A 23,028-nucleotide genomic window follows, 5' to 3' on the forward strand; every position below is an offset into this window, starting at 1 on the left:
TTAGTGCTTGATGAGGCTAGAATCCCGGCTACTCAATGAAAAGGGATTGTTATCCACTTTTGTTAAAATGAAAACTTTCAATGCACTACTAGCCCAATTGGGATATAACCAATTCAATAATCAACAAAGCATGTACCCTACAAATGAATACTAGTGTACGCCTGTTGTAGTGTAGAATCCTAGAGTGAATCTCACAGCAATCACAAAATCAGGATCAAGTGGACCACAAATGCAAGCAAGATATCAATCTTTCGAAAAAGTTACTCCTAAATGGCATCCAAAAAGCACACAAGGAGTTTTGGACTCTTAAGTCAAGTAAATTTTAAATTCTAAGTATCATGGTCCTCAAAAGATCAAAATCGTAACCCAAGACTCTCAAATCATATCACAAGGCATACAAAGTAAATACGACATATAAAGTATGCAAATACACTCCCAAACTTAATCTGTGTATTGTCTTTAATGTGTAAAGAAGTAACAGATAATGGAAAGGGTATACCAAATGGGTGAAGCACTATAGACCCGGCAACGGAAGCTTAGCTTTGGAAGCCGCACCCCCAAACTTAAATTCCAAAAACCTGTTTGAAAATGGTCACATGTTAAGCGCCGGATATTGCATATTCAAATGCCATTATTTGCATTAGTTAAGTCCATTAGTTGGTTCTATTGTATAGGTTATCTTCATTTGCATGTCTTTATATATTTTCAGGTTTGTTTCCCAAAAAGGAATAAAAATGATGCTTTTGTGAGTTCTTGAAGATCAAACCATGCCAGGCCGGGGCTCTACAGTTTTGCCAAGCTAATATGTGCCATTGAACTCATGGTACTATTTGTAAAGTGCTAAGAAGAAGGATAGCGTCATCGGGCCAAGCCAAAGTCAAATTAAGAGAAGTGTTTTTGAGCCCAGGACCATTGCGGGCGCCTGCCAACCTCATGCACAAATCCTGCAGGCACCCGCCAATTTGTGATTGAGGCATTCAACCCCAAGGAATGAAAGAAATTCATTATAGTATGTTTCAAATTTGACAGGGCCCCGCCATACACTACAGGCGCTCGCCAGTTGCCATCAGCAGCCCCAAAATACCTCATTGCCAGTGCGTGGATGCCAGCTTTGACACCTCACTGGTGCCCGCTATCAGCCGCGAGTGCCTACCAAGTTACAGACAACAGATCGTGGGCTGTATTGTTTCACCCAATGTTATCCCCTTGATTTAAGGGATAGGTCTGCACTCTTTTAAGGATTTTAGGCCACGAATTAAGAGTGGTTGGGAAGATATTTTTTGCTTATTAGAAGGCTTGAAGCATTGTGTTATTTTATCCAAGATTGTAAGGATTTTTAGAGAGAAAAATATTGTGTTCTTGAGAGTTTATGTGTATTTTGGCTAGGAGGTATGAAAATGGAGGGGAAGATCTCCTCAACCTCTTCCTCCCTTGCTTCCATGGGTAACTAACTCCCTTTTTAGAGAGGTGATGAAGCCCTTCTTTGTTAGCATGCTCTAGTTTTGCTTTTAATTTGGGGAATGAATCATGTATATGGTGGTTTCATATTCTAGAGCTCTACACATGTTGTAATGGACCTTAATTTCTATAAATGATTGTGTTGAATCTATTATCTTGTCTTAGATTATATTTTCTCATGATTATATGGTTTGCATCTTCATAGTAAGAATGGAGATGAAATTATGAAATGGTGTTTAATGGCATGTTGTGTGAGAAATTTGATAATCCATAGCTTAGGGCCTCCCTTTGATGGATTATTCTTGATTTTTGACTTCATGTGCTATTATCATTTGATTGAGGAGTTTGATAGTCTTTAGCTTAGTGAGCATGTCAAAGGCTACACCCTAGTTTAGGTAGTTCAAGCATGTAAAACTTTGATGGATTATACTTGCTTCTTGATTTCATGAATTTCTTGAAGATAATGTAGCAATCTTGTATTACTACATATCATTGTCATATACATAAGTTGTTTCCCAAGTTAATCTCAAGCTAGCATGTTTATATGGTTGGTGGTAGATTCACTTCCCTAGTCTTTTCTACATAAGTTCATCTCCTCTTAAATTCCTTCCATTTATTTTTTTATGCAATTTTCATTTCCTATTTCTAAGTGACAAACAAAACGTACCAAACCTTACACCTCTTTCATCAGACAAAGTGATTTTCAAAACCTTAGTTGCCATAAGCTTACAATCCTTATGGTTTGACTTATCCCTATGATAACCTTATTTTACAATGATTTGTGTTATTGCAAGGGTTGATTACAATTGGTAAACGTATTTTAAACCCACCAATTTTTGGCGCCGTTACCAGGGATTGCAAACAGTTTTATAACTAAGGTTTAAGGACTAACTTTGGTTCGATTGTGAATATTGTTTATGTGGATATTTTTAGTTTGGTTTTGGCTCTTGTGAGATTCTAGGCACTCAAGGCTTGCCGAGGAGAAACCAAAAGATTGTAAGTCTAAAGGACTCCGGGTAAATTTTTCAAAGTTCTAGTAAACAAAAGTTGTGAATATCTTGCATGTGTATAAATTAGAGACCTTTGATTGTGAAGCCCTTGTTGAGGCTATTTTTGTTTTTCTGTATTGCAAAGCATCGGTCCTTGTCGTGGTCATTTATTTTCTGTCTTTTTGATAATTGAGGAGAAATGGAACATTGTTTGTGGATGTTATGGTGAAGGGGTGTTGTGCTTGTTGTGTTAATTTTGTTGTTGATGTTGGGCGGTAGGTTATTATCTTTGCCAACTCTTGAAGAACAATTGACATAAATTCACTTAAAAGGACTTTTAGAAGAAACCTTAGGGAATCTAAAAATATAAGAGGAATTGAACTTGAATTTAATAAAATGTCAGGAAATGAAAAAAAATTGGGGACTGAGGATATCAATAATGAAAGTGGTGAAATTCCAAATGTGGTACCTATGACTATTAGGGACCATTTCATCCCTACAACTTATGCTTCTCTTTCTTACATAGTGATGCCAAACATCGATGCAGCCTAATATGAGATCAAATCTAGCATAATTCAAATGCTTCCATCCTTTTATGGCTTTGAAAATGAAGACCCCTATAAGCATCTTGATGAGTTCCTTAAAATCTGCTCTACCATCAAGATGAGGGGTTTCCCTAAAATTGCACTCTATTTGCGTCTTTTCCCATTCACTTTAAAAGATAGGGCAAAATATTGGTTGAACTCCCTTGTTGCAAATTCCATCACTACCTCAATTGCAATAAGAATTCCTAAAAAAATACAATATGGTGAGTAAGACCAATCAAATGAGGTGTTCCATTCTTAGTTTTTCACAAATCGATTGGGAACAACTCTATGAGACTTTAGAAAGACTTCAAGACCTCCTTAGGAAATGTCCGCACCACCTAATTCCAAAATGGCAATTGGTACAAGCTTTCTATGATGGTTTAACTGAACCACATAGACTCATAGTTGACTCTTCATGTGGAGGGATGTTCATGTCTAAAAATGCGGATGAGGCTTGGACCTTACTCGAGAATTTGAGTGAAAACTCATTGCAACATAGTTTTCGTTGGGCTCCAACCTCAACCAATGCAAAGAACACCAATCTATGTCAACCAAAGACAATGAGGGAAGAATCTTCTCAAGTGGATGCCATAGCTCACAAATTCTACCAATTAATGGCACCATATCTCTCTCCTTCCTGTTAGAATCTAACAAGCAACTCTTGACATCATTGCTATTCTTAGAAATATAGCTTATTGGCAAGCTGTGGTTCGTGATATTTATTTATCTACCTAGAAGAACATTATTGCAGTAAGGGAGGTGATGTTGTTAGGATTCAGTTACAGAATTAGAGATGGCTCTTCCATAAAGCTGTTCTTAGATCCTTGGTGTGAAGGCTTTCTATCCCAGAAATTTAGTTATAGGATGTTGAGAGCTTTGCATCTTGTGAAGGACATGCCCCTAAGTTATTTAATTTCTAATAACACTTAGGATGTGGATAAATTTACTACTGATCTTCAGGAGATGCTTCATATTTGCAGTCAGTATAGTATTTTTGGAGGTTCAGACAAAGTGTTACGGCAGAGGGCTGAGTTTACTTTTAGAGCTGCATGGGAGGTTTGTAGGGTTACAATTCCAAAAGTTAATTGGTTTATTTTGTGTTAGAATAGGGGAAGACCTCGTTGGTCAGTGCATGCAGTGTTAACACTTCAGGAAGGGATTTTAACACATACCAATCTTCAAAGAAGGGGAGTTTAGTTAGCTTCTAGATGTGCCTTATGTTTGGGTAATGTGGAGAGCACTGAGCATATGTTCTGTCAGTGTGAATTTACAAAGCTGGTTTAGTATGGTTTGGGGGAGATTTTGAATTGGGACATTACGGGTTGGTTATCACTTGAGGGATTCAAGACAGTTCTGGTGCAGCAAGTGAAGATAAATTCTTTCCGGAACAAGTTGTTTCGAATGGTGTTTTCTGCCACTCTTTATTTCATTTGGAATAAAAGGAATCGTGGGTTATATAATGAGGGTTCTAGAAATCATATGATTTTAGTTAAATATATTATTTGGGATGTTATGGATGTCTTGGGGGTATACCTCCAGGATATCATCGGATTTTGAATGCTTTTGATTTCTAGGGTTTCTTTTGGGGTATTCCTTTGTTTATGGGATATTGTGAGGGTACTCCTCGTGTGTGATTATACTTTTACTTGAAAAATTTATAAAATTTCCATCATTTAGGAAAAAAAAAAAAAAAAACTCTTGACATCATTGCAGCCTACTCTCCAAATGGTTCATTCACATACTCAGTCAATAGCTAAACTTGAGAATCAGGTGGGACAAATAACTAATTCAATGAACCAACTTTTCCAAAGAGATAAGGAAAAACTTCCCGTTCAACCATTTGAGAATCCTAGAGGGATTCATGTGATTGATGAAGTCCATCCTCCAAGTAGGCCTACTCATGAACATGTCCAAGTAATTACCACCCTTTGGAGTGGTCGAATTGTGGACAACAAGGTTGATGGAGGAAAAGATGAAAAATTTCTTTCTCCCAAAAATCCAAATCCCATCTCATCTAATCCAAATTTCACACCTGAAAATTCAAAGTCTAGCACTGGAAATTCTAAGCTTGTCACCCCAAATATGGAGACCTCTTACGAGCCTAAGGCTCTATTTCCTCAATGTCTCCAAGAGCGACACATTTGGAGAACAAAAGCTGTAAAATTCAGGACATGTGGGAGGCCTTTAGGCAAGTAAAGATCAACCTATCTCTCTTGGATGTTATCAAGCAAATTCCTCCCTATGCCAAATTTCTCAAGGATTTGTGCACTTAAAAACGCACTTCTAAAAGTCATTTACCAAAGAAGGTAAGACTAACTGAACAAGTGAGTATTATAATTCAGCACAGCACCCCTCCAAAGTATAAGGATTCGGGTGCCCCGACAATCTCGTGTGTCATTGGCAACAACAAGATAGAAAGGGCCTTCCTTGACTTAGGAGCGAATGTGAACTTGATTCTGTATTCAATTTACTTGCAACTTGGGTTGGGAGATTTTAAGCCAACCACCGTGGTCTTGCAGCTTGCCGACAAATCGGTCAAGCACCCACGGGGCATTCTTAAAGATGTCATTATCAAAGTGGATAAATTCTACTTCCCGGTAGACTTTGTGGTTCTTGACACGGAATCGGTCTATGATTAAAAGAAACATATTCCCATGATCCTCAATAGGCCTTTCTTAGCTACGGCTAATGCTTCAATAAATTGCCGAACCGGGGTGATGGACATTGCCTTTGGAAATATGTAAGTCAAACTCTACATTTTCTATTCAACTCAACATCCTTCTAAAGAGGATGATTGTTTTCTCATTAATGTGGTAGATGAAGTGGTCAAAGAATCTCTCCCCTTCATTCTAAGTAAGGATCCTCGTGAAACTTGTATATCTCACTTTGATTTTGTAAACTTTGATATCAACCAATCTATCCAAGAAGTAAATTATTTGCTCGACATTGGTGTTATCATCAACTGTCCTCCTTAGAAAGTGCCAAGAGAACCACTTCATTAACTTTCCACTACTCCTCCGGTACTTTTATTGAAATCTCCACCACAACTTGAGTTAAAAAGGCTCCTGGCCTACCTCAAGTATGTGTTTCTTGGTGCGACTAAAACTCTTCCAGTCATCATTGCATCAGACCTTTTAAAGGACCAAGAAAATAGCCTTTTAGCGGTGCTATAAGAGCATAAAGAAGCTATTGGCTGGGCAGTGGCTAATTTAAAAAGAATCGACCCTTCTATTTGTATACGTTACATTCATATAGAGGATGATACCAAACCTTCTCGAGAGGTGCAGCGTCGGTTGAATCCAAACATGAAGGAAGTGGTCATGAAAGAAGTGATCAAGCTACTAGATACGGGAATCATCTACCCCATCTCTGATGGCAAGTGGGTAAACCCCACTCAAGTTGTTCCTAAGAAATACGGCCTCACTGTTGTTAAAAATTCAGCGAGAGAGCTCGTGCCACAACGCACCACCACCGGGTGGCGTGTGTGCATTGACTACTGGAAACTCAACTCTACCACTAGGAATGATCATTTCCCACTCCCATTTATTGATTAAATCCTAAAAAGGCTTGCCGGCCAAAGCTACTACTATTTCCTTGATGGTTATTCTAGCTATAACCAAGTGGCAATTGATCCTCAAGATCAATAGAAGACCACATTCACATGTCCCTTTGGAACCTTTGCCTATAGACGCATGCCCTTTAGGCTATGCAATGCACCGGTAACTTTCCAAAGATGCATGATGTCCATATTTTTTGATATGGTCGAAAAGTTTTTGGAAGTAATCATGGATGATTTTTTCATCTTTGGATCTTCCTTTAACTCATGTCTCCATAATCTATCCCTTGTGCTTCAAAGATGCAAAGAGACAAATCTAATTCTAAGTTGGGAAAAGAGTCATTTCATGGTTCAAGAAGTCATTGTTTTGGGGCACGTTATTTCTAAGAGGGGAATTGTGGTCGACAATGCAAAAGTTGAATTAATCTTTAACATTTCTCCTCCAAATTCTGTCCGACAAATCCGTTCATTTCTTGGTCATGCCAGCTTTTATCGCCGCTTCATCAAAGATTTTAGCAAAATATTTCGGCCTTTGTGTAATCTTCTTACCAAGGATATGCCCTTCAATTTTGATGAAGCATATTTTGAAGCTTTCAAGAAGCTTCGTACTCTTCTCTCTTTAGCCCCAATCATGAAACCCCCTAACCCTTAACTGGTCTCTTCCATTTGAGATCATATGTGATACATCCGATTATACATTGGGTGCAGTTTGGGCCAGCGTGTGGACAAGCTGCCACATGCTATTTATTATGCTAGCAAAACTCTCTCTGATGCTCAATTGAATTACACCACCACTGAAAAAGAGTTGCTAACTGTGGTGTATGCCTTGGATAAATTCTGTTCTTACCTTCTTGGGTCCAAAGTCATCGTCTTTTCGGACTATGCCGCTCTAAGGCATTTACTCGCCAATAAAGAGACGAAACCTAGCTAATTCGATGGATACTCTTATTCCAAGAGTTTGATATTGAAATTCAGGATAAAAAAGGGACAAACAATGTTGTCGCCGACCATCTCTCTCGTTTACTAAATGAAAAATCTTCTAAATTTGCTGCAGTTCATGATTCCTTCCCGGATGAGCAACTATTTCAGATTTCTCATACAAATTTTCCTTGGTTTATGGATATTGTCAACTACCTTGTGGTAGGAAAAATTCCGTCCAAATGGTCCAAATAATAGAAAGACCGATTCTTCTCCCAAGTCAAAAATTTCTTTCGGGAAGATCCGAAATTATTCAAGTATTGCCTGGACCAAATTATCCGGCGATGCATTCATGAAACTGAATTCTCAAGTGTCTTAAATTTCTGCCACACTCTTACGTGTGGAGGACATTTCAGCGCCAAGAAAACTACTGACAAAGTTCTTTAAAGCAGATTTTACTGGCCCTCTTTGTTTCGGGATGCTTACAATTTCTACAAGTCATGTGAGCGTTGCCAAAAGCTCGAATCCATGCCCAGAAGAGACATGATGCCCCTGGGCCCCATCTTAATGATAAATTTTTTTTATGTGTGTGTAATTGACTTCATAGGACCGTTTCCATCCTCCTATGGCTATGAGTATATTCTTGTAGCGATGGATTCTGTGTCTAAATGGGTTAAGGCTAAGGCTACCAAAACCAATGATCATAAAGTTGTGGTCAAGTTCGTTCAATCAAATATCTTTAGTCGATTTGGTATGCCTAAAGCCATCATCAGTGACGGAGGTTCTGATTTCTGTAACCACTATCTCAAATCCGTCTTTCTTAAGTACTCTATCACTCACAAGGTTGCCACACCTTACCACCCTCAAACGAGTGGTCAAGTGGAAGTATCTAATCATGAGATCAAGCCTATTCTGGAAAAAAATGGTTTGACTGGACAGCAAAGATTGGTCATTACGACTAAACGATGCACTTTGGGCTTACCGAACAGTATATAAGACGCCCATTGGCATGTCACCATATAGACTTATATTTGGCAAAGCTTGTTATCTCCCAGTGGAGTTAGAGCACCGTGCTTTTTGGGCCATAAAATGGTTCAACTTTGATCTTAAACAAGCCGGCTCTACTCGCAAATTGCAGCTCAATGAGCTTGAGGAAATTCGAAATGATGCATATGAAAGCGCCAAAATCTATAAGGCAAAGACTAAAGTATTCCATGATAAGCACATTGTCAATAAGTCTTTTGCTCCCGGACAGAAAGTTTGGCTTTTCAATTCTCGGTTGTGACTCTTTCTCAATAAACTCCGTTCACGGTGGGATGGTCCATATGTTATCTCATCTGTCTTTCCTCATGGTGCCGTTGAACTTCATGATCCTACTTATGGATCTCTCTTTAAGGTTAATGGCCAAAGGCTTAAACCTTATGTTGATGGCATCATCTTGTTTCAAAAAGTGGAAAAAGTCCTCTTAATGGACCCAATTTATGAGGACTGATGCGAAATCATGGTTCGTATAGCTATCGACATTAAATTTAGCACTCTTGGGAAGCAATTCTTTCAATTCCAAAGCTTCCCTCTTCTAAAGTTGCCTTAGCCAAAAAAATTTTGGAAAATAGCTAAGTGTAGCCAAAATTTGAACTTTTTCAGAACTATCTCGAATTGCGTTCCACAAGTCACTTTAGGCTTACTTAGTCATTTAAAGTCTTGGTACCATTTTCAGAATTTTTCAAGGTTGTTTGGCAATTTTCTCGAAAAATCCAAAAAATCCTGGGAAATTCGAACCCCAAAATTAGCACTTTTGCAAATGAGCTCTGATTCCCATTCCGAGGGTTATACAAGGTGTCTAGGGTTTATAGGAGCTTAAGTTTCTCATTGGAAAATTTTTGAATCCCGGCACGGCCTCCATTCGGCCAAAATGAAAAAACAGTTTCTGCCAAATTTGGCGGGCACCCGCCAATTCTTGAGGGGCCCCGCCAGGTGCCACTGAGTGTTGCAACTGCATGCCAGGCTTGGCCTATGCCATGCCTTGGCATCCTGCAGGCGCCCGCCAAGCTTCAGACCCTTTTTTAAATCACGCATTCCAAGGCACAATTCAAATTGTATAACTTCTCTCCTCTTACAGCCGACCCCCCCTCCCCAATCTCTCCCTTTTAACCCTTTTTCTCTTAACCTTCTTTCTTCACTTCTATCTCTCCCTCATCTATCTCCATCATTCTCTCAATCCCTAATCTCTCATACTCTTCTACTCCATTTTGCACCAAGCAAGAGGGATTTTGTTTGGTTTCTCCATCATTTTGGGTAAGTTTCTTCTACTCTTTTTCTTTCAAGTTTTGGATTAATGGAGGATGGGATTGCATGTAGTGGAGATTTATGAATGTTTTGGGGCTTGTATTTTTCATTTGCAGGGAAAATTTTTTAGGTTTTTATAACTCTAATCATCCCTTTGCTCTCTACCCTTTATGTCTTGCACACCAGGTGTTCGACGAATTGCCTAAGCCAACTCTTTCTTCCAAATGGCTCCTAAAACTTCCTCCAAGCGTGCTCGCTCCTCCGAAGGACCATTCGAGGATGCTCCTACTACAAAATGGGCTGAGTGACCCATTGAAACAGATGCTAAATTTATTATTAAGGATGATTTAAGGAAAATCCGGAAACGGCTTGGTCAATTAAAGAATTGAAGGACTGTCGCCTTAAAGCTATGTTCAAGCCATGCACTTCGGCATTCTATCTGCGTATAGTACGCAAATTCTACTCTAACATGTTTTACTCATGCACGGAGTCGGAAGTGATTAAGACAAACATTGATGGCACGCCTTATGCGTTCACCATTGATGACCTTACCGCAGCCTTGGAGTGTCCATTGGCATCTCCCTTAGATGAGGACCACCAACCTCTTTACGGTATTTTCCTAGAGGATGTGATTTTATCAGACATTATCTATCAGATGTCCCACAATAATTACACCGGTAATGGCAAAATAAGCACGAACAAGTCATATCTTCCATGCCGGCTGTGGTTCTTGGACTCCATCCTTACCAAAAATGTTCTCCCAATCCCCAAGCACTTTGAACGTAAGGGCATTTTTCTGAACACCCTTTATGCAGCTGAGAAGGGATATTAGTTTTGTGTTCCGCAGCTTATTTGGGACCAACTTCTCAAGGTCTACAATGATCTATTTGTTGCGCAGTCAGATAATGCCCTAACTTGGGCACTTCCTTTCTCATATTTGGTTACCAAGCTGCTCAAGAACAAAAACTTCAAGGCACCCCGTAATGAGGAACGGAATACTGAGGTATATCTTTATGACCTCGGTGCATGGAAGTCAAGCACGGTCTAGCTTAAGACATCTCGACAAGCACACATTGGTGGTATACTGGACTGGGGGGGGGGGGTGCAGATATCCCTATTGCTCCTGCACAGGCTGTTCTTGCATCTGTTGCGCTGCTACCACCTGCCATGTTCTGTGCCGATTATGACTGCCTCAGCACCCGTCTTAACACACTGCAGCTACGAGTTGAGACCATGGAGGGCACCCTTACGGATTTTAGTAAAGAGACTCAGGAGGGGCAGCAGGTCTTATAGGCCATGCTGCAATCTTTGATTAACCGAGCACCAGGCGGAGCTAGTGGCACATCCTCTACTCCGATGATGGAGTGATTTTCTATTTTTAGTTCCTATTTTGATTTCTAGTAATACTATTTGGATTTATTTTAGGCCACGTTTGGCATTCCTTTTAGTTTCCATTTTGAACTTATAACTATGTCCTTTTTGGCTATTTTGCATGGATACTCAGTGTTTGTTAAATAAAGTTGCAGTTGTTTATTTTTATTTCTTTTTATATTCCATATCATGCTTGTGTATATATATGTATTTTTGGCAGGTTTTTAGACTCAAGTTTGGGGGCGTTGCTTTTGGAATTTGCATGGTATTGTCATAACGCCACGGATTTTCCTCCTATACTTAGTAATATTGCTTTTGTTACCCTCTCTATTTTTCATTATTCATTCTTTGTCTTCCCACATTGAGGACAATGTGACATTCAAGTTTGGGAGTATATTTTGGTATGCATTTTTGTTTACATGTGCTAAATTGTTCATGTAAATTGATAAGATAATAATTTTTTGGAAAGCAATGATCGGGTAATCTTGGAACTTGTTAGAGATTGAAGCATGTGTTTAATACTTTGTGTATAGAGACAAATGATAGTTTTGAAAAAAAAAAAAGAAGCTGAAATGATCATGTGGATTCAATTGGTATGTATAAATGCTTTAATTATATTCTCGTTGGATTTCATTTTCTTCTATGCTTCAGACTTCACAGATGCACACCGGAAACTTAATTGTGAGGCATGTAGCCCGATTTACCTTGACCTTAACTCAATTGATTTGAATTGATGACCCTAATGAATGGATATCTTTGGCATGTTGAATATAAAAAAAAAAATTGAATAATGAAAATGACTAGTTTAAGTTCGTAACCTTGCTAACTCGAGTTATTAAGCCCTTGGACTGTCCTTACACTTAGCACCCTAAAGCCTTCCAATTTGGGAGTCGTTGGCCTCGTAGCCTTACTAATTCAAGTTATTAACCTTTTTGGAGTGTCCTTACACTTAGCACCCTAAAGCCATCCAGTTTAGGAGTTGCTGGCCTAACACTTGCTACATGGGTTAGTTAGAAAGCTTAAGGGACTTTGACATTACACAACCATAATATATATATATATATATATATATATATATATATATAAGAAAAAAGAAAAAGAAGTTGTATTTTGAATAAAATCATACCTTAGAGACCTCATTTAAAAGGGAAATCCAATGATTTGAAGACTTGTGTTCTTGAAATGGGAAAAAGAAGGTAAAAGTTGCATATTGGGAATCCGGTTCACTTTTAATGAAGCAAGAGTTGATTTTTATTATAGATGTGACAATTGAAGTATTTATATAGACTATGATGTTGATGCATGAGAATTGAAAGATGTTTTAGTCATTTTGTTATATCAAGGCCTCATATACACAAGGTAGTCTTTATAATAATTCCATCTCCAGTGTTCTCTATGTTCTAAGTTGCATTTGAGATTTGTACATCTTTTTGCACCATGTTTGATATTTTTGGGTAGCATTCTAATTGTTGTCATTTCTTTAAGTACTTCATTTTGGTTTTGCTATGGAACTAGCAAAATATAAGTTTAGGGGTGTGATAAGGGTCGAATACTGCATATTCAAGCGCTCTTATTTGCATTAGTTAAGTCTATTAGTTGGTTCTATTATATAGGTTATCTTCATTTGCATGTTTTTATATATTTTTAGGTTTATTTCCCAAAAAGGAATAAAAATGATATTTTGGTGAGTTCTTAAAGATCAAAGCATGCCAGGCCAGGGGTCTACAGTTTTTCTAAGCTAATATATGCCATTGAACTCATAGCACTTTCTGTAAAGTACTAAGAAGAATGATTGCGTCATCGGGTAAGCCAAAGTCAAATTAAGAGAAGTGTTTTTGAGCCTAAGACCATTGTAGGCGCCCACTAGCCTCATGCACAAATCCTGTGGGTGCCTGCCAATTTGTGATCGAGGCATTCAATTCTAAGGAATGAAAGAAATTCATTCCAGTAGGTTTCAAATTTGGCGGGGCCCCGCCATGCACTGCGGGCGCTCGCCAGTTGCCATCAATAGCCCCAAAATGCCCCATTCCCAGCGCATGGATGCCAGCCTTGACACCTCGTGAACGCCCGCCGTCCGCTGCGGGCGCCCGCCAAGTTGCAGACAATAGGTCATGGGCTGCATTGTTTCACCCAATGTTATCCCTTTGATTTAAGGGATAGGTCTACACTCTCTTAGGGATTTTGGGCTATTAATTAAGAATGGTTGGGAGGATATTTTTTGCTTATTAGAAGGCTTGAAACATTGTATTATTTTATCCAAGATTCTAAGGATTTCTAGAGAGAGAAATATTATGTTTTTGAGAGCTTGTGTGTATTTTGGCTAGGAGGTGCAAAAATGGAGGAGAAGATCTCCTCAACCTCTTCCTCCTTCACTTCCATGGGTAACTAACTCCCTTTCTAGGGAGGTGATGAAGCCCTTCTTTGTAAGCATGCTTTAGTTTTGCTTTTAATTTGGGGAATGAATCATGTATATGGTAGTTTCATATTCTAGAGCTCTACACATGTTGTAATGGACCTTAATTTCTATAAATGATTATGTTAAATCTATTATCTTATCTTAGATTATATTTTTTCATGATTATATGGCTTGCATCTTCATAGTGAGAATGGAGATGAGATTATGAAATGGTGTTTAATGGCATGTTGTGTGAGAAGTTTGATAGTCCATGGCTTAAGGCTTCCCTTTGATGGATTATTCTTGGTTTTTGACTTTATGTGCTATTATCAATTGATTGAGGAGTTTGATAGTCTTTAGCTTAGTGAGCATGTCAAAGGCTACACCCTAGTTTAGGTAGTTCAAGCATGTAAAACTTTGATGGATTATACTTGCTTCTTGATTTCATGAATTTCTTGAAGATAATGTAGCAATCTTGTATTACTACATATCATTGTCATATACATAAGTTGTTTCCCAAGTTAATCACAAGCTAGCATGTTTATATGGTTGGTGGTGGATTCACTTCCCTAGCCCTCTCTACATAAGTTCATCTCCTCTTAAATTCCTTTCATTTATTGTTTTATGCAATTTTCATTTCCTATTTCTAAGTGACAAACAAAACCAAACCTTATACCTCTTTTATCAAACAAAGTGATTTTTAAGACCTTGGTTGCCATAAACTTGCAGTCCTTGTGGTTCGACTTACCCCTATGATAACCCTATTTTACAATGATTTATGTTATTGCAAGGGTTGCTTACAATTGGTAAACATATTTCAAACCCACCATCACACTAACAATTGTCAAAGCATAGGCATCAATGATATAACTGAGAAGTGGAACTGAGAACTGGGCAAAAATCATGGCATCTTATCAATGTAAAGCTCTGAACATCCAAAACTGATATCAAGATCCAAAAATTCATAGATAAAAAATAAATGCAATATCAAATATCCAAAAAATAATGTATTAGTGTAATGTAAACAAGAATATCCACAAATATCCAAAATATTCGAAATATCCAAAAATGTCTAACACAAATATCCAAGCAATATCCAAGATCAATGCAAGTATCAAGATGGTGCAGAAATATCATAGTCATAGCAGTACAGATATAAGATAGGTAATAAGCAGGAAAGAGAGAGAATAGTGGCATCAGACAGTAGGGTCAGGAGATAGCATGTCCGCAATATGCTACAGCATGTTAGACATCTCAGTGCTTTGGCGAGTAAGCTAAGTGGTAAGGTCAGTGCGCAATGCACCTAGCTCATATCTCACCTCACCTACCTCATCTCGCAGCGCATCAAATCGGCGAACTAAATCATCATGTGTGATACCCCTCGATTCTAAAGCCACAGGTGATCAAGTCAGAGCACAGATCCGAGGTATACTAAACAATTAATATTTAAATGAACACAGAATATAAAAAGAATTTTAAAATAAATAATTAAATAAGCTGAAAAGAAATCTAGATAATAATCCTTAAAAGATAAAATCTAATATTTAATACAACTCAGGAATCCATCTAGTGGACCCCTAGTAAACAACCCAACTGAAGATAAACTGAACTAACAAGGAAATCCAAAACTAAATAAAAATAGGAGTCCTACGTAATCGGAAGAATGAATGACCATCTCTGCTCAGCACGAACAAGCTCTAACACTGGAACCGTCCGATACCTAAAAAATAATAGTGGGTCAAGCCGACGAACAAGTTCTACTCTAACTACAATCCAAACTGAGACCCGATACGCAGATACATCCTAGATAACTCAACAATATCTATCTAGTCCGTAAATATATATATCCACACTATGGACTCTCATTGGACTACAAAGGGGGTCTCAACCTGAATAGAAGGCATCATGCGAAATGCACCTGAAGTGGGCATGAGTACCTAAGCCTAACAGGATATATCTCAACCTATCATAGCCAGCTACGCATCCTATTGTATATACGAGCCCTAACCATCGACTCTGAGAGTCAAACTCATATTGCGGTACCATAATTATATATTTAAATTCCATCCAAAACCAAGGTAGTGCCCCCCAACTGTTCGTTGCCAAGATACGAAATCTAAGTAGGATTTAAATGTTTTAATTAAATCCATTTCCTTAATCCAAAATAGGTAGGAGTTAGTGTTTTGATCTAATCCGTACCTAATATACCACCGTCCCATACCGGTGCATATAATCTACAAAATAATTCAATAATTGATAAAATAGATAAAGCAATTCAACAATTAAAATCCATAATAGGTAGGAATTAGCGTTTTGATCTAATCCTAAGCTAATATGCCACTGTCCCATACCGGTGCATATAATCCACAAAACCATTCAATAATTGATAAAACAGAATAAGTAGTTCATCAATTAAAATCCAGAATAAGCATAATAAAATCTAATAAGTATATAACCATATTATGCATCCAATACAAATTTAAAAATCATGTCATAGTCTGTTAAATTGCTAAAATAAAATTAAGCAACTATATCATTTATATCCGTTAACAGCATGCACAATTGTTTAAACGTTCATACTGTTAAATCCATTAGCATATAGATATTAATTATGCAATATGGGGTTTAATATTACATGAAATAATGTTTAGAATCCTTAATAATAACCCAAAATAGTCCAGGAACCCCAAAAATATCAAAACAATACTTATAACCACGTTCAGTACACATTTAGGCATGAGAACAAGCTCTCAAAAGTTGAAAGCTAGCTCTCAACCAATAAGAGCCGGCTCCCCTACCTTGAGAGCCAGCTCTGTGACTTAGGGAGCAAGCTCTTTCTCCCACAGAGAGCCGTGGCCAAAAAACTTAGGGAACCGGCTCCATTCCAATATAGATTTAAAAATCATGTCATAGTCCATTAAATTGCTAAAATAAAATTATGCAACTATATCATTTATATCTGTTAACAGCATGCACAATTGTTTAAACTTTCATACTGTTAAATCCATTATCATATAGATATTAATTATGCAATATGGGGTTTAATATTACATAAAATAATGTTTAAAATCCTTAATAATAACCCAGAATAATCCAGGAACCCCAAAAATATCAAAACAGTACTTATAACCACGTTCAGTACATTTAGGCATGAGGGCAAGCTCTCAAAAGTTGAAAGCTAGCTCTCAACCAATAAGAGCCGGCTCCCCTACCTTGGGAGCCGGCTCTGTGACTTAGTGAGCCAGCTCTTTCTCTCACAGAGAGCCGTGGCCAAAAAAGTTAGGGAACCGGCTCCATTCCCTTGGGAGCCTACTCCATTCCCTTGGGAGCCTGCTCTGTACCTGCTTCCTGTCATCGTTTTCATCTTCGACGATGTTAAAATCCCTCTGTAATGTCTTAGTTTAAGTTCCTAGAGGTCCAACTATGTCCCAACTCATCCAGAAAATTATAAAACCCAGTACGCATCGTTACAAGAAATTTAAAATAGAATTGACAGAATTGAAACAAGTTATACAGTAAATCAATTTCAATCATTCAACACATATAGTACAGTTTAAAACCTGAATTAACATGCATACTTAATCAATATTAATATCCATTTAGTTCATGGAGACTACCTAGGCATACACAGAACACATGTCAAAGGAAAAGAGTAAGAAATAGAACTTGCCTCTGATTTCAGTTTTGATACCTTAACGTCATCTTCTTAATTATTCTGGCAATCCAAGACCGTCCACAACTCCTTTACTGCTCCTAGTTCAACCCACAAGCGAGCTTCCAATACCCCTCCTCGGTTCAGCCCTTGTTTTACCCAAACCCTAACTTTCCTCTCTTTATTTCTCTCAACCCTCACTGTTCGTGAATATAATTTGAGTTTTAAACGCTAGGCAGACCTAATACGATATATATATATAAGCAACTCTGATAACCTAATTTTTAACTAGACCTACAAAAGGAAAACAACACTAAAATAAAATAACCAAGTCCACTATAATACTCCTAATTTTAAAAGGATAGTCTCAACATTTTAATTCATTATTTTATTGCATTTTTAATTGTTAATTGCCAAAATGTTTAATTGTTTTATTTTATTGAATTATTTGATTTATTTTATTGCATTTTTAATTAGTTAATTGCCTAAATGTTTAATTGTTTTATTGAATTGAATTATTTGTGTAATGGATGTTATGCTTACATGGTAATTTAAATTTGTTGTTTTCCTTCATTGTTAAATACGAATCAGTAGTTGGAAATTGTTTTAATTGTTTAATTAGGGTTTTGTTTTCTTTTAGGTAGTCACGTTTTATATAGCAGACTTAGATATAGAATGAATTGTTCTTTTCCCGTCTCTAAATTAAATTAGAATTAGGGTTGGTATTTTTCTTAAGCCTATAAATAAAATAGTAGGTCTGCCAAGGGTTTTTAGAACCCTATTCACGTACTGGAGGCAGAGTGAAACAAAGAGAGACTTGAGAGAAATAGAGAGAGGAAAACTAGGGTTTAGCTAGGACTAAGGCTGAACCAAGGAAGGATTAAAGGGGTGTTGTTCATGTGTTGAACCAAGGAGGAAACAGAAGAGTTAGAATAGTGAAGGATCGCCGAAAAATCTAGGAAGATGGCATAGAGATTTTAATTCAAAATCTCATAAGCAAGTTATATTCTAACTCTTTCCCTTAAATTTGTGTTCTGTGCATGCCTAGGTAGACTCCATGGTTTAAATTAAGGTTAAAATATATCTTATAAGCATGTTTGAATTGTATTTAACTGCATGGAATAAATCTATATTATAGTTGATTGATGTTCATAATTAAATTTTATGTTCGTTGATTTTAAACTTGTTTCAATTCATGTCGATAACGTATGACACCAATTTATAATAAATTCTGGGACATAAATTGAACCTTAGAAGTCTTAATAAAATAGTATAGAGGATTTTGCATGTCGCCGGAGGTGAAGAAGACAACCAGAATTGAAAGACGGCTCTCAGAAGGAAGGAGATGGCTCTCCAAATGAGAGAGCATGCTCTAGGGATGAGAGAGCCGGATCTCACAAGTGTGGAGCCGGCTCCACAGGGGGTGGAGCCGGCTCCACAGGTGGTAGAGCCTAATCCCAGAAGGGTGGAGCCGGCTCCACCAAGGGAAGAGCTAGCTCCCTTGTTTAAGGAGGCGGCTCCCTTTTCTATTTTTTTGGTTTTACGTGGTTCTGAGTTTGGTTTGGCCAGTAGTCTAACGACCCTGGATTTTTTAATCCAGTGTGTCCTGTGATGACCTGAACTGGATCCAAGATACGGAAGCAAGAGAAGAAAAAATGGCCTCAAGAGATATACGTCATCCCTAAGGCACCTGATGACTCCCCATGAAGCCACGAAACTCAAATGAGTTAAACAATGAAGCAAGAATGCCAAACTCAAAAAGAAATGAACCAAGAGCAAAATGGTCATTTCACACTGAAATGGGTGCCACCGAGTACACCATTGGAAAGACAACAAAAATGAACAAGGATAGACTCAAGAATCTCCTGATTCAGAGTCCGGACGGAAAAGGTATGAATTTAAAACAAGGAGGCCTTCACCGTTTAAGGATTACCATAATCCTATCCCACTAAAACTAGAATAACTCACACTACGGGTGGAGTTTTGGCGAATGGTTGGTACCAATGGATAGCTAACTTCGAGTTCTTGAGTCCAGAGTTAAGAATGGCTAGATTTGGATTCAAAATGAAAGAGTTATGACCCTCTGAGGTCAATGTAACAAAGCTGCCCAAGAGAAACTGAGACGAGAAGGACCCAGGGAGGATCGGTCGATCGAAGGCAATGGTCAGTCGGCCAAAACCCCATCGTCGGTCAGCCGAACCCCCATCGTCGGTCGATCGAAGCGCCATTTTTCATAAAAAGGTTACTGGAATGAAGTCTCAAGGAGGATCAGCTGACCGACGTATCTGCTGCAGCTGCTAAAAGCTGTTGCAAAGTGTGGAAATGGTGCAAGGTTCGTTTCTAAGGCTTTACATGCATTCTACATGTTTCGAGCATGTTTCAAAACATTTCCTAGACCCGTTCAAGCATCTAAAACATGCCGAGACAAAGAGGAACTCAAAATGACACCCACGGATGAATTTTTCATAAAAATTCAATAAATCGCCCAAAAATAAGTCAAAAGTTGAAACTCAAGAGTTTTGTGCAATGTGGACATGCACACAAACATAAAAAGACATTTAGGACGTGTCCCAATGGTCCGCAGCCTCAAAATAACTCAAATGCAAAATATGACCTCTCAATGGCCAAAAATGACTAAAAATGCTATTAATGAAGCCAAAATGCATAACCTAAAACAAAATGGTGTTTGGCCCTTGGCCACACCTCAAGAATGATCATAGAAAATCTATAAAAGAGACAGAATGGAATTCCTACACTCGATGCAAAAGTTATGACATAATATCTCCCGAATTTTTAATATTTCCACAATGAACTTTGTAAACGAAAGTATATAATAGAATATATATTTGATGCCATTGGCCTATTGCCTCAACTCATACATATCAAATACAATGAAAAGAGTGTAGTTAAGTACACTTTACATACATGGAATCAAAGAATACAAGTTTGAACAGAAGAAATTACAAAATGAAGTTTCATGCTAACACTTGCATGAAATGGAAACTTAAAGGCTATAAGCCATCCACAGAGCAATGAGCATCACGAACCAAGTCTTTATACCTGAATAAATCCCCCAGTAACTTTGGGGTGAGTAAACAAGTTTACTCGTAGAGAATGAGCATGCATGACTCGATTTCTTTAAGATTTTTAGACAACTTGAATCATTTCAAAAAGGGATCATGTCACCTAACGTCTATGTCAATGGTTAGACTCAGGGAGCATCCTAAGCTACCATGGAGCAATATCAACAAAAATCATGATACATATACATATATGAAATGAATCAAGAATGGAACAATCCAATGAATACAACAAGTTTACAGTTAATATGAACCACGCTATTAATGTAATTAAACAAGGTTTACTATAACCTGAATAACACAATAAGGAGGATACTTAAATACAAGTTAACAAGAATTACATTATCGATGCAATTAACATGATTAGTACATACCAATTAACACGACGGAAATAACACACGAAACCAAGAGTAAGGCATAAAATCTATGCAACTTAACATGATTGGAGCATTCCAATTAACACGATAGGAATAATACATGAAGTCAAGAACAAGACATAATATCTATGTAACTAAACAAGATTGGAGCATTCCAACTTACAAGATATGAATTATACATAGAATCAAGAATAAAGTATAAAATCTATGTGATTTAACAAGATTGGTGCATTTCACATAACACGACAAGTTTAGATCTTCAAGGAATAGCAACTTGAAATTTAAAGACTGAAATCAACCAATGTGGAAACTCGGATATCACCTGGATTAAAACCGTACTCTTGAGATCACTTTAGGGCTACTAACCCGTGGGTACATTTCCCTTAGTGCACACTATAGTGTAGGAGGACAATCCCCTGTACTAGAACCAAGTCCTAGCCATGACAATTCTTGATTGATATCCCAAGTCCCAAAATCAACAAGTTGTGCACCCAAGATTGTATCAAATACAATAAACGCATTAACCACGTTTCATGCACAACCAAGATTTTGGAACACACAAGTCATGCCCTAAGTTCATCAACTATCATGGCATGTGAAATGTCAAGAAATTATAGTGTGCAATTATATAGACAATAACCAAGATACATAGCACATGGAGTTCATTGAAGTAAATATACCACAAGTATAAGATATATGATTTAATTACTTTCTAAGCAACACATGTGTAATTAAACCATTCCAAGACAAATGTGCATTTCGTTAAGTATATTAATGAGATCAAGATACAAGTGTTCACAATGCTTGATAAAAAGAATAAAGTCTAGGGAATTCAAGTCAAATTCACAAGTCTAACAAGAATTCACTATCAATGCATGATTAACTCGATGGAAGCATATAAGGAAATTTAATCTACTCAAGGATTAAATTATCAAGATTTCAAGGTGAGTCAAAATGTTATACGAACAAGTTATTTCAACGATCATGTCAAGGCCAAGTTCATTGTCAAGTTACAAGTCCATTACATACAAGATGCAACCATGTGAATTAAATTCCATACAATGGAATTAATTAAATATAAGTTTGAAGACTTATCCGATTATTCTTGGTTTGATACACGTGAAGGAACTTACCAAGGAAATCATGAATACAAGGTTAGAAACTTAATCTAGCTCATGGAACCATTGAATGGATTTTAATTAATTCATTTAATTAAAATCTCTAGATTTTAAAAGTCATTCAAATGACCTCAAATTAAAGTATGTTATACAACATGTCAAGACTTATTTTAAAATCATGATACAAGTAAGTTTTAAGCAAGATAATACCTTGAGTATTAAACTTTAGTACTAGAAATATAGTAATTGAAAAGTTCCAAAACCTAATCAAATATTCTAGATTTAATATATGTGAAACTACATGGCATGTAAATCATGAATGTCAAGTCGGAATTCCAATAGGGTGAATAATACACCCGTAATAAATTAATTAATCAAATAATTAATTATTCTTTAGATTTTAAAACATCATCGTTTACTCTCAAATTTACATATGTTGAAGAGTGTATTTAGGCCTAATATAATATGCTAAAACATATTGATTTCAAACTAGTTAAGGCCACATGATTTAATTATTTACTCAAGATAAATAATAAATAAAATCTTTGTTACTTGTCCAAATGTTTTAAATTTAATATATGTCAATGACCATATCAAGGGATAATATATTATCATGCCACAAGTTTAAAACATGCTATAATCCACCGAGAAAATTAAATCTCACACATGAAATTTAAATAAATAAAAATTCTAGATTTGATATCCAAGCATGTAAATAAGTGGTACAAGCATCCATAGCATGTTATATAGCAAGAAAGTAAATTATAACACCCCCGACCTCAATTTGAGATGAAAATCCCAAATCCCCACCGGAAGAAAAGTGTTCCGAATCCGCCGAAACCGAAGGGTTTTGTCGGGGACAACACAATTTACATGAATCCAAAGGAAGTCCCATGAAAATCAAAACTTGACTTCAAACCCAAACCCAAGAAATGGTAAAAAATGAATTCTAATAAGGGGGAATGGTAGAACACGTCGAGGGGAACAAAAAACGTGAAGGCCGAGGACTTTTCACTTAAGAAAAGTAAATCAAAGGAGGAGAGAGAAGGTGGCAGCTCCATGGACATCCATGGATGCTTCAAGTCATGCAAGGGGAGTGGGGAAGATGAAAAATGAAATATCTCATCCCCCTTTTATAGAAATCTCAAAAAGTGCCTTGAACGAGCCCCGCCGGGTCCGGAAAAGTGAATTTTGAACAAACGCGCTCAACCGGAAAAACTCTATGAATGAAAAAGATTCAA

Source organism: Cornus florida, unplaced genomic scaffold (assembly GCF_030987335.1).
Source record: "Cornus florida cultivar Cherokee Brave unplaced genomic scaffold, ASM3098733v1 CherokeeBrave_3.0.0_Hap2_Chr06, whole genome shotgun sequence".
In the NCBI taxonomy this organism is placed as follows: domain Eukaryota; kingdom Viridiplantae; phylum Streptophyta; class Magnoliopsida; order Cornales; family Cornaceae; genus Cornus; species Cornus florida.